The sequence below is a fragment of the Clytia hemisphaerica genome, unplaced genomic scaffold, assembly GCF_902728285.1.
Source record: "Clytia hemisphaerica strain Z4C2 unplaced genomic scaffold, Clytia hemisphaerica genome assembly, whole genome shotgun sequence".
Lineage (NCBI taxonomy): Eukaryota > Metazoa > Cnidaria > Hydrozoa > Leptothecata > Clytiidae > Clytia > Clytia hemisphaerica.
The window spans coordinates 255,979-266,868 of NW_027103507.1; the positions used below are offsets into that span (position 1 = coordinate 255,979).

At 33.7% G+C, this 10,890-nt stretch overlaps 1 non-coding gene across 1 annotated transcript; it reads right to left on the reverse strand.

The window, feature by feature from the left end:
* Window positions 1-1,153: 1,153 nt before the first annotated feature.
* LOC136798995 (U4 spliceosomal RNA) lies at window positions 1,154-1,292 on the reverse strand. Its single transcript, XR_010845465.1, has one exon. It is a non-coding gene; the product is annotated as a U4 spliceosomal RNA (small nuclear RNA).
* Window positions 1,293-10,890: the final 9,598 nt, after the last annotated feature.

The following is a 10,890-nucleotide window of genomic DNA, read 5'->3' on the forward strand; positions in this document are numbered from 1 at the left end:
TCTCACCCAAAACACAATATTTACTTTGAAAAAGTTTTGACAAAATTCATTCGACACATGAGTTTTTTAGATATTTTATGTTTTATGTGTTAATGGTCCCTAAAAGGGACTCGAAATAAGAAAATTACTAGTCAAGGAAACTCGTGGCCCTTAAAACAACAATTCAGTAAGATTGTTCAAATTCTTGAAATTTATGTCTTGAAATTTATATTTGAGTCTTAAAACGAAAGCGAAAGTCCGTAGCGATACATAACTATTACTGTTTTTAAACGAAACTCGAAGAAATTTTTTAAAGTCCCAATTTTTCAGAATTGAATGAAAACATGGGTATTCATGACTCTTACTAAATCGAAAAAAGGCATCCATAGGGACATCACACAGTCTAGGAAAAGTTTTTGTTTTAGACTTAGTAAAGCAGCCACATATGTTGAAAGCAGAAAGCTAGGACAAGAGGTATAAAAAACCATATGATAAAACTAGAGATGAAAATATATCTTTTTTGTTTTTTCACAATATCTCAATGCAAAATATCTCTTCAAAATAAAAACATCCTAAATAATTATTGTGCTTTTAAAAGACCATTATTCAATGAATTTTATCGTATACGTTAAAACAGCCTCGAGTTCAGACATACAGTGCAGACTTTTTAAAATAACGTTTCAATCTTTATCACTCTTTCCCGGTCAAGCTTTTTTACATCATTAAGTAACTAATCTGTATTTTGTGGAAAGATGATAGACACAGTTCAAGTGAGAGTTACATAAAAACTATAAAAGTGTTGATTGATTGATGTTAAAAGGTCTCGCTATATCACAACATCCAACTAGATTATCTTTACTGGAATTTTCCCCTTAATCAGAAATTATTTTGAGCTACAGTATGAATCCAACAAAATCGATCTTCCTCTGTCTATGTACATGCGTTTAATGTATAAGCTTCCCGAAAGATCAAGTTTAGACGTCTCTCTTCTTAGATTATAAAAATTGATTCTTAAAAATACGATGTTTAGTGAAGAGTTAAGAATTGGTAGTTTTTTTTTGCTGAACACGCTTTGTTCAAATTCAACGAAATCTTGTTAATGTGCCCAGTTTTTTTAGATTCAGAATAATTGACCGCATTAGTAAGGCGTTTTTCTTTCAATTATTCTTTGTAGTCTCCGAAGAGACCTCCAAATATTGCATAGCCGTCAGTGTTTCATGACGTCTAGCGAGATATTGGTAAAAGTTTTCAATTAGCAATAACCACGACTCGGTTGAACCTCATTGTCAATGGTAATGCCACTGCGCAAAGCTAAATAATTATAGACACATTTCATGGTAGGGTGTTTTACGCATGATATCTGTTTGTGGTTTAGTATGTTTGTAACTTACGCATGCGTATGAAGCCGTTTATCTCTATTATTGATTTAAAACAAAGCAGAGTAGTTTTCCCTCTATATTCATCAGTTTTTGTTATAAGAAAATTAAAGCACAAGCACAGATGGTTAGTATGTTTCCTTATAAAGAAAGTAACATATTGAATACTGTTTGAGCTAAAAAAATCTCAAAAAGAGTAGATTTTGTTTTTTTTTCCAACAGGGGATTTATAATAAATTGAGTACATCATACTTTCAGTCATTTAAGCTTCATACGTAATAAAAGACGTTTAAATCCCAAACACTAATTCTAATGAAAAACAGTCAGAATATCAAGTAGAAAATAACCATGATCTCAAATTTCGACCCAGTAAATGCAATATTAATCTTGCTACTATGTATTTAGACTTGTAATTTTTTTGTACAGTAAAACAAATCACTTTTCTACAAGCTGCACATCGCATGAGAAACCCATAATTATCGATTATAAGACACAATTTCTTCAAAGCTTAAAAATGGACAGTAAATTGCTGACGATTAATTACGATTAACGAGTATAATAGCCTCTTTAACTTCTGAGAGGGTAAAAATATCCAAACGCCCCCAACCTAGAATAAACGCAACTCTTAAAAAAAAACAATCCAATAAACGGCCCTGGGCGATGGTGAATTCTCTGATATAAACCAAATTTGAAACACTTAAACCCACTTAGAATATATATTCTCAACGACAAGCAAGTCTGCTTTAAATCCATTAAAACATTCTTCAATATATTTCGAAGTAAAGACCTATAAAAAGTTTGTAAAAAAATCGAAAAAATCTTACCATGGTATTATCTTGTTTTATATTAAGCACCATCTTCTTTTTAGATAAAACCCTTCACTCAAATATTTGCCAAATTACAAGCGTTTGACATAATAATATGGTTCCGACTTTATTTGAACAACGGTATATTTTTTATGGTTTCTTCAGATTTTAAAGACAAAAATTCTTTAACTTCAAATAATAATGTTCTGTATGGATTCTTCTGATGTGCAGACAAACAAACTCGACTAAGATTTTGTTCATCAGCTTTTAAACTAGAATATTAATAATCTTCAAGTCAACGTAACGAAATTAACTTAAATGAAGACTGCTTATGGCCGGAATTTAATTTCATTCGGCGAGTTTTAGCTAAACTCGCCAGAATGTCTTTCGATCAAAGTTCTTCTTTTAAAGTTATAACCCCCTTCTCATAGACCCGGTGAGATTTTTTCAGCCAGTGGGGCAAAATATAGCCGGCCAAAACTCAATGGGGATTGATATTCCCATTTTTCTCATGTCTGGGAATTTGAATTCCAATGTTTTTGAGCAAGAAAATTCAGTGGGGATGGGAAAAATAGCACAATAATTTGCAGTGAGGATTGGCTTAGAGAGTAAAGTAAGAATAAAACTTTACACCGTGGACGATATTTTGGTCAATTTTTCCACTGGGAAGGGTCCCAGTGGGTCTGTGAGAAGGGGATGTCGTTTTTGCAGGTGCATCATTTTCTTAGATACTTATTTTCTCCTAAGATTAAAATCAAACCGATGATAGGAAATGACTTCTTTGCAATTACTAAATCTTTTTGACTCTGCCATGTATTTATCAATCTCTATATTTTTAATTTTCAGAACACAGGCTTTGAGTGCTGGGAACATTGACTTCCAAGCCCGAAGGAATAGACTCGAGACCTCGAGACTCCTAGATGGGAAATGAAACCACTTATTTCCCACCCAGAACGCCCGCGCGTGGTTTTTAAACAAACGCCGGATTGAAACTAAAACCTATCGCTAGATTTAAAAAAAAATGCAGTCTTCAAAAACAAAGGAACCGCTAGATACAATCCGTCATTACGGTGCGTTCCAGGCGCGTTTTGGATGGGAAATAAGTTGCTATACTTTTTCTTGTCTGGGAAAGGTTAGAGATTCTTTAAACTTGGAACATACTTAAATAAAGAAGCTATCATTTCTATCCTATCATCTACTTTATTATTTTGACTGCTGGTGATGCTACTAACCTGGTCTTCGAAGAATTATTTAGCAAATTGTCTTCGCCACAATCGAAAAAAGTGCACGGTTCAAACACCTTGCTCCTTTGAATGTTATATTCATTACATAGACTGTAGAATATTGTTGATCATGACTGCCTTCAAAAATACTAAACTTTTATTTAAATACGTATGTAGCGAATAATGGAGCACCGTGGGAACTTTCATAAAATTGTAAATGAAATCGTAAAATATACTTTAGAATTAACATCCTATAAAACTAAGAAAGGCACATAATTGCACTTACGAATCTTTTCCTGAGTTATCATACTGATTTCACTGTTAAATGAAGTTTATGGAAACTCTCATGGCAGATGATATAAAAATTTCCCAAGAAATTCAAGAATTTATAATTTGAAGGTAGCCGATTCAAGTGATCAAAGTCAACTCATTTGATTCGCTTTCTTTCGGGACATTAGCAAGTTTATGTATTCGAGACGGTATAAAGCATGAGTTAACATGGCGCTCAAATCGCCGTCCACTTTACTCGACGACGATAAAAAGACCAAAATACCGTCGTCTGTTTAGGTGATCAAGAAGATTTAGAACCGTACATTAACTATCAACTTTGTTTTGCGTCGACTACACTGACCGTCGTCCTGGATATCCTCCAATACATAAACTCGCTATTAAAGTCCACTCGATTGAAGTGTACCCTCTTTTTTACTAACCATGTAGAAACCATGTCAGCAAGATAAGACAGATTGGTTTTTACGTGGTGGCAAAAGTGAGTACACACTCAAAGCAAATGAATTTTGATTAAATTCAATAAAATTTAAAACCTCTAATTGTCTATTGACCAAATATTATCCCTAGAAAAGTTTCCATTTAGCACCAATAGACACAGCTCCATTAGATCATATTCCTGGTTTAAAAACTCGAATCCAAGCTGGCACACAACGTTGCTCAACGTTCATCTAACGTTATACGGACTATGGTGAATGCGTGAATGGACTTTTTTTTCCGCTGGCTCTTATATGAACGTAAGGGACTCAAGATGGATGTTGTTACGAGGTTCTGTGTCAGCTAGGAAACAACTGAAAATTCTATGCTATTCTAGTATAAATTGAACATAATCAACTTCATCTTTCTCCAATTAAAAATCTTAGCAATTCTTCCTTGCCTTTAGTAAATTACTGTAAATCAAATTGTAACAAAAAAAATGGCAAAGGTGACTTTATCGACTCTAAAGTAAATCCATTGTTGTAGACTCGGTTGTAGATATGAGTTAGAACACCGAAATAGATCCATGCGCTAAATTTCCCCAACGTGACAGTAAAAACGATCTGAACAGATCTGAAAACATACAGTTTAAAAATATAGATTTTATTTTCAAACGCTACAAACTCTAAATAAATGTGTAAAAGCTAGAAGCCGGAAGAAGTGATTGACTTTATGGTTGAGAAAAATATCAATATTCACCCTCTTAAGTATCCTGTTTGGGAATTGTTTTTTCAGGGACAAAAATAGGAATCTCGAGTGTTACATATCAATTTTATAAGAATGATTTAAAAGTAAGACTAGCTGCGACATTGATATCATTTGAATATATTCTAAAAAATTGTATTTTGATTCTTTAATTTCAATTTTTGTTAAATTTTTGTTTTCCTAAACAAACCTAAACAACACGTCAAAATTTAGTACTCAAAAGTGCAAATTTATAGAAGTCATGGCAAGATATTTGGAGTGCTAATGAGATTCGAAAATTATTTTTGGAAGAAGTTTTTTGTCAACAGTAGCGTGTAAGAAGGATGTCCTTTAAAACAAAGTTGATGTTTCAAAATAAAAATTCATACAAAGTGTTTCTGATTTATCGCCAAGATATGCAATGGAGTAATCGAATCGCTCTTGACTCTCCCTGATCCCATTAACGAATAGAATACTAACGAGCCCCTCCCCCCTCAGTCACCTTTCAAATCACGCAATCACGCAAAAAACGTTATCACGAGTTAAATTTGCATTCTATCGCGATCACGTTGACCACGTTGGTTCCTTTGATCACGAAATCACTTACTAAAATCTTAAATCACGAACTTGAAAAACGTCAATCACTCCATCACAAAAACCGCTGGGGGTCTCTCTAACTAGAATACACTAGTATTATCCAACGAGTAAATAAATATCCTATCCTATCCAAATCTATCAACGCCAGAATAACCTATAACACACCTAAAAGAGACTTTTGAGCAATTACACTAGAAATAAGATGAGATAAAGTAAAAAACAAGACTACTGCTTTTGACTCGCAATCTATTATTCGTTATTGAGTGAATGGGCTTTTCCAGGAGGAAAATTCTATGGAGGAGACAACATTTTTTAGAATTTTACCCCTCAGTGTTTTTTTACCCCCCCCCCCCCCCCGGACAAGCATTAGTTGACTCCCTGTACATTCAGAATTACCCTCAAACAGAGCAAAATTACCTCCAAACAGAGCAAGTTTCCCCCGGACAAGCCAAATTTTGTAGATTTTTCACTAACCCCGGGACACTATATCCTCCATCCCCCAAGAACGATTACTTTTTTGGAGGGCCCAATGAATCAAACTGTATGAACTCAAAAAAGCTAATACCACCGGGTTGGTCTAAAAAGCAGGGTAGCCAATTGGTTACCCCAATAGGGCTAGGTTGTGGGGTACCCCTTTTTTGCCCAAATATTTATAACGCCTGGTGCTTTAATTTGTGAGAATATAATATTAGAAACTTTTAACAGCCATTTAAAGAAAAAAGGTTTAAATTTTCTCCGTTGCTTTGGTTACTGTAGTCATTTTTACAAAAAGTACTAAAATCTACTTCTGTTTACTGAGTGCGGTCGCCATCTTGTCTTCCTTCCTCTCACACTTTGAAAATCTACAGACCAGACCATTTTTCTATGGTGAAAAGTAGAGAATATTTTTTCATCCCAAACATTCTAACAGAGACTCAAAATGAAAATCAGAAAAATGGGCAATCTTATGACATCAAAGGATAATTTATATTTATGGTAAATTAATTATACCCCTGATTATACCTAATTAATATTAAGTAATGTAAGCCTTACCCCTATGGTAACTTAGGGATTCACACCTTGTAAAAGAAATTACATTTGATAATCAAAAATGTAATCAGAAGGTCTAAGGTCAAATAGTGGAGAAAATAAGCTCTGACCATGCATGTGTTATAATTATAATTAAATAATTAGAATATTATCATCTAAATTTTTAATTTTTTTGCTCTGGTCCCTGAGATACATGGCTACCACACAACCTAGCCTAATTGACCCAAATTGCTTTTTAGACCAACCCAATACCACCTAAGAAATTTTTATCAAATTACATTCTTCCTCCCAGCTGGCACACAAATTTGTTTCAACTTTCCTATAACATGGACGTTGTGAATGTTAGATTAACATTGAAACAATGTTGTGGGCCAGCTCGGTAGAAAGAGTTGATAAATCTACTTTTTAAACTGTTTCACAATAGGTTCCTTTTAGTATACTAAAACTTCAATGACCAGCAGTGAAAAAACAAAACGACAAGGTTTTAAATAACATGGGTAACCATAGCTGCCTAAACCATTATAAACAGTTTGGAAATTGGTCTAAAATTGTCAATAATGTCATGTCAAATCACGTGATGACATATTCTTGGCAGAATCTCTCAGGTTCCATGGCAATCCTTATCAGATACACGTTTTTTATATGAACATCCAAACTTTTTGAAGCCTTCGGATGTTCTTAACTTTTTGAGTTTTAAGCCTAAAAATGTTCTTAAAATGTTCTTATTTTCACCGTTTTTTGAGTATTTTTGTTCATTTCCTAAGAAATCGGGTGTTTTAGAGTCCATGTAGCCTCAAAAAGTTCTTAACTTGTTTTTACTAGTATTTTGGACATCAAAGTCAATCTTCTAAGAGATTATTTTTACCTTTTAATTGTATTATTGACGTGCCTCTTTTTTGGTTTGTTGACCTCATCGTGTGTTAAGTTAGTGACTAAGTAATCAATTTGATTTTCAGTAATTTTAGTTCATTAGTTACGTGTTTGGTTTTAACTTATTTAGGTTTGTAAACCAATTGGTAACCACGGGACAATCAAAAATTACGTTCTTCTGAGTGTTAATAAAAATCCCTCTAAAGGTTATGTTTTTAAATAAGAGTGATATCGTTTGCTTACTCATCAATTTTAATTTACAAGCTTTTTCATATTGGATTGACACGGGTGTGGAGCAAGATTGGTCAGAAAGAGAAAAAGAACGACATCATTTGTTTATATCAGCACAATGTAACAATAGGCAGACACTGGCCTGATATGAAATATATGTCTGATATGAAACGGGAACACTTATGTAAGAAAACTCCCTTTAATAAAAACTGAGCTGTAACAGGCAAGTGTAGAATTCGTAATTATCTATTACTACTGAACATGAGGACATCACAGACCCAGTTGTTATAGGAAAGTTGAAACAGACCCGTTATTTTAACGTTGAAACTACGTTGAGTGGCAGCTGGGACGATTGATATTCGTATCATTATTAATTTCAGCATCGAATGTTCTTTTAACAAACGATGACAGCTTCTTTTCCGGAGCGCAAACAGAGTGACGTCAACACTTCAAAAACTTTGACAGATTGTTTTGATTAGACTTGAAATGAGATCGCTTTTCTTGGCACTTTTAACAAGTGATATTATGGTCTGTAGTTTATTAACATAAATACTGCGAGCTTAGAAGCAAGAAAGATGCAGCAGGCTTGATAGATCTTTTCATAAATTACGTTACGAACATCACTTGCCTCGTTTTGAAATTATTGCCATGGCGATTTCATTAAAACTATCTTCTATTCATAAAAAACCATTTAATGTCTCAAGGGGCATATCACCATGGTAATTGTTTGAATACGAGGCAAGTGGTGTTCGTAACGTAACTTATGAAAAGGTCTATTCAAAATTTACAATCGCAGCTCCTAAAAATTTCATAAAATGGAGTGCGCAAACCCTTATCAGAGGTAAGAAATGTCATTTTGATGCGGCAGCTTCGTTTAGACAAAGCTGGGACGCTGGACAAAGCAGCACCAACGATCGCTATTTTCCAGTCCTCGTGAATGCATGAAATTGCGTAGTTATGATAGGTTATGAAAAATAACTTACTCTTAAAATATCGTAATGTCCTGCTCCGTTTTCTTTACTCCAACTTTTTAGAAAATCAAAATCAAGTTCAGAACGGCAACGATATAACTTCACTTTCATTGTCCATTCAAAGAAAAACAACAAATTCACCAGAAAAATGAAATAAAAGGGGAATAAAATTTTTCTAATTGAAAGAATTTCTTCGTTTTTCAATTTTTCATCCAATAAAATTATTTTGTTTCTATCCAACTATATTGACATTAAAATCAGCAAATATTATCTTTGATAAAGTAACTTTAGTAACATAGAAATGAAATGAAATCTTCCTTTATCGCAACTACATCAACCCAAATGTAAATGTCTCCAAAGATTTTTCGAGGAAATGAAATATTTATTAGTTAAAAGGAGTCCTTTATGAGAGTGGAATAAAAAATCACCTCATTGTAAAACAAAAATCTTTCTTCAACAGAATGAATACTACCAAACAACAGACAAAAAAAATACTCCGGTGTTTATAACTTTGACAAAAATGACATATAAACATATTCAATCTTCCTTTTTTCTCCTTTTGTTCGTAGGCCGTATTTAAAAAGGAAATTAATATAATAACCAATATGCATCATTTAAAATCGTATTTACTCCAATCATTTTCTTGCATCATTTTAAAAGTTTTGTAAGAACAACTGAAGTAACAGTTTTAGAACCAAGGAGGATCCCCAGCGGTAACTCTGATCACGATATCATGCAATTTTTTGTTTTCAATCACGATCACGTAAAACAGTAAAAAACTTTGATAATGACGCATCCCTTTGAAAAAGTCCAAATGACGCATCACGGCTCAAAAATCGTATAAAAGGCCTCGTAAAGTTTGCAACGTTCCATGTACCTAAATTATTTAGCAAGGATCACCTACACTCAGCAAACTTCTCAACATTCAAAAGCAGCCAGGATAGTATGGCACAAAAATTACCCAGGAGGTGCTTTTGAGACTTCCTGGTAAACACCCCCTTCTCACAAACCCGGTAGGATTACAGGATTTCAACCAGCGGGGGTAAAAATAACAGCCTGAAACTTGATGGGGATTGATATTCCTATATTTTTTATGGCTGGGGATTTCAATCCTTTTGTTTTCAAGACACGAACTTCAGTGGTGATGGAAAATTAGTATAATATATCGTGGTGAGGATTTGTTTATTTGATTGTTTTCAGTGGAGACAGAAATTGCAGGATAATTTTCCACCGGGGGCGATACTTTGTCAATTTTTTTCCAGTGGGAAGGGGGTCCCAGTGGGTCTGTGAGAAGGGGGTGTTAGTAACCACAGCCATGAAAAATAACGGTCATTTTAACGGTCACTTTAGCTTACGCTTTCTCCAAAATCATTGTTTTTGTCCCGAAAAATTAAATTTGTGAAGATTTTAATTGAAAAACTCATAACATTTCATGTTCGCAGGTTCAAATAACCGTTTTTTTTTCATAACATCAGATGGATAAGAATCGGCCACAATTTTAAGAAGCACCTTTTAATGTACAGACAACAATTATTCTTACAAAAAGCACAATCAATTTATGCGTAAACGAGAAAATGATGAATGAGATCAGATAATCTAATGATGTATTTCCGATTCGGTAGTGTTGAGGTGGACGACCAGAATTTGTGATTAATTTCAGATATTATAGATCGAGCTAATTGCCATATTATGGATTGAAATACTTTCAGCTATCTCGTCAGTAAGGCATTAGATTCCACGCTATAACATCACAGAATATGGCATAAAAGTTAGAGCTAAATTTAAAATAACTTTGAATGAGACCCCTTCCAAGCGGCACTCTCCAGCACGGAATCACGCCAAATCGTATGATTTCAACACTAATTGTCTTGAAAATCGAATTTTTAAAACTTTTATGGAGATTCTAATTGATTTCAAATCCATTCAAATTATAAAAGTTACCTCAGATATCATAGGCATCATGACCAGCTTCAGCTACTCAAAAAAACTAGCGATTTTTCCGAAAATCCCTAGATATTCTCTATTAAACTTCAGATGTTGTGCGCAAAATCAACCACACAAGAAAAGTTATAAAAGAGTTAAGTCGTTGAGAAAATGTATACAAGAAGAGAAAATTTGTACTGTAATTAGTAAAAAAAGTCACCCTTGTAATTTTATACCCATAACGTTTGTTCAAATATAGAAAAATAATATTCAATTCGAAACATTAGAGATTTTTACAGGGTAAAATAATTGTCAGGGGATATCTTGACAGTCTTCAAGGTCAGCCATTATTTGCAGAGGCGTGTATACTTTATTTCTGTCGGATAGAGTTACCCAAACTTCAGTAAAACCGTATGTAGACGAATTTATACAGGGAAAA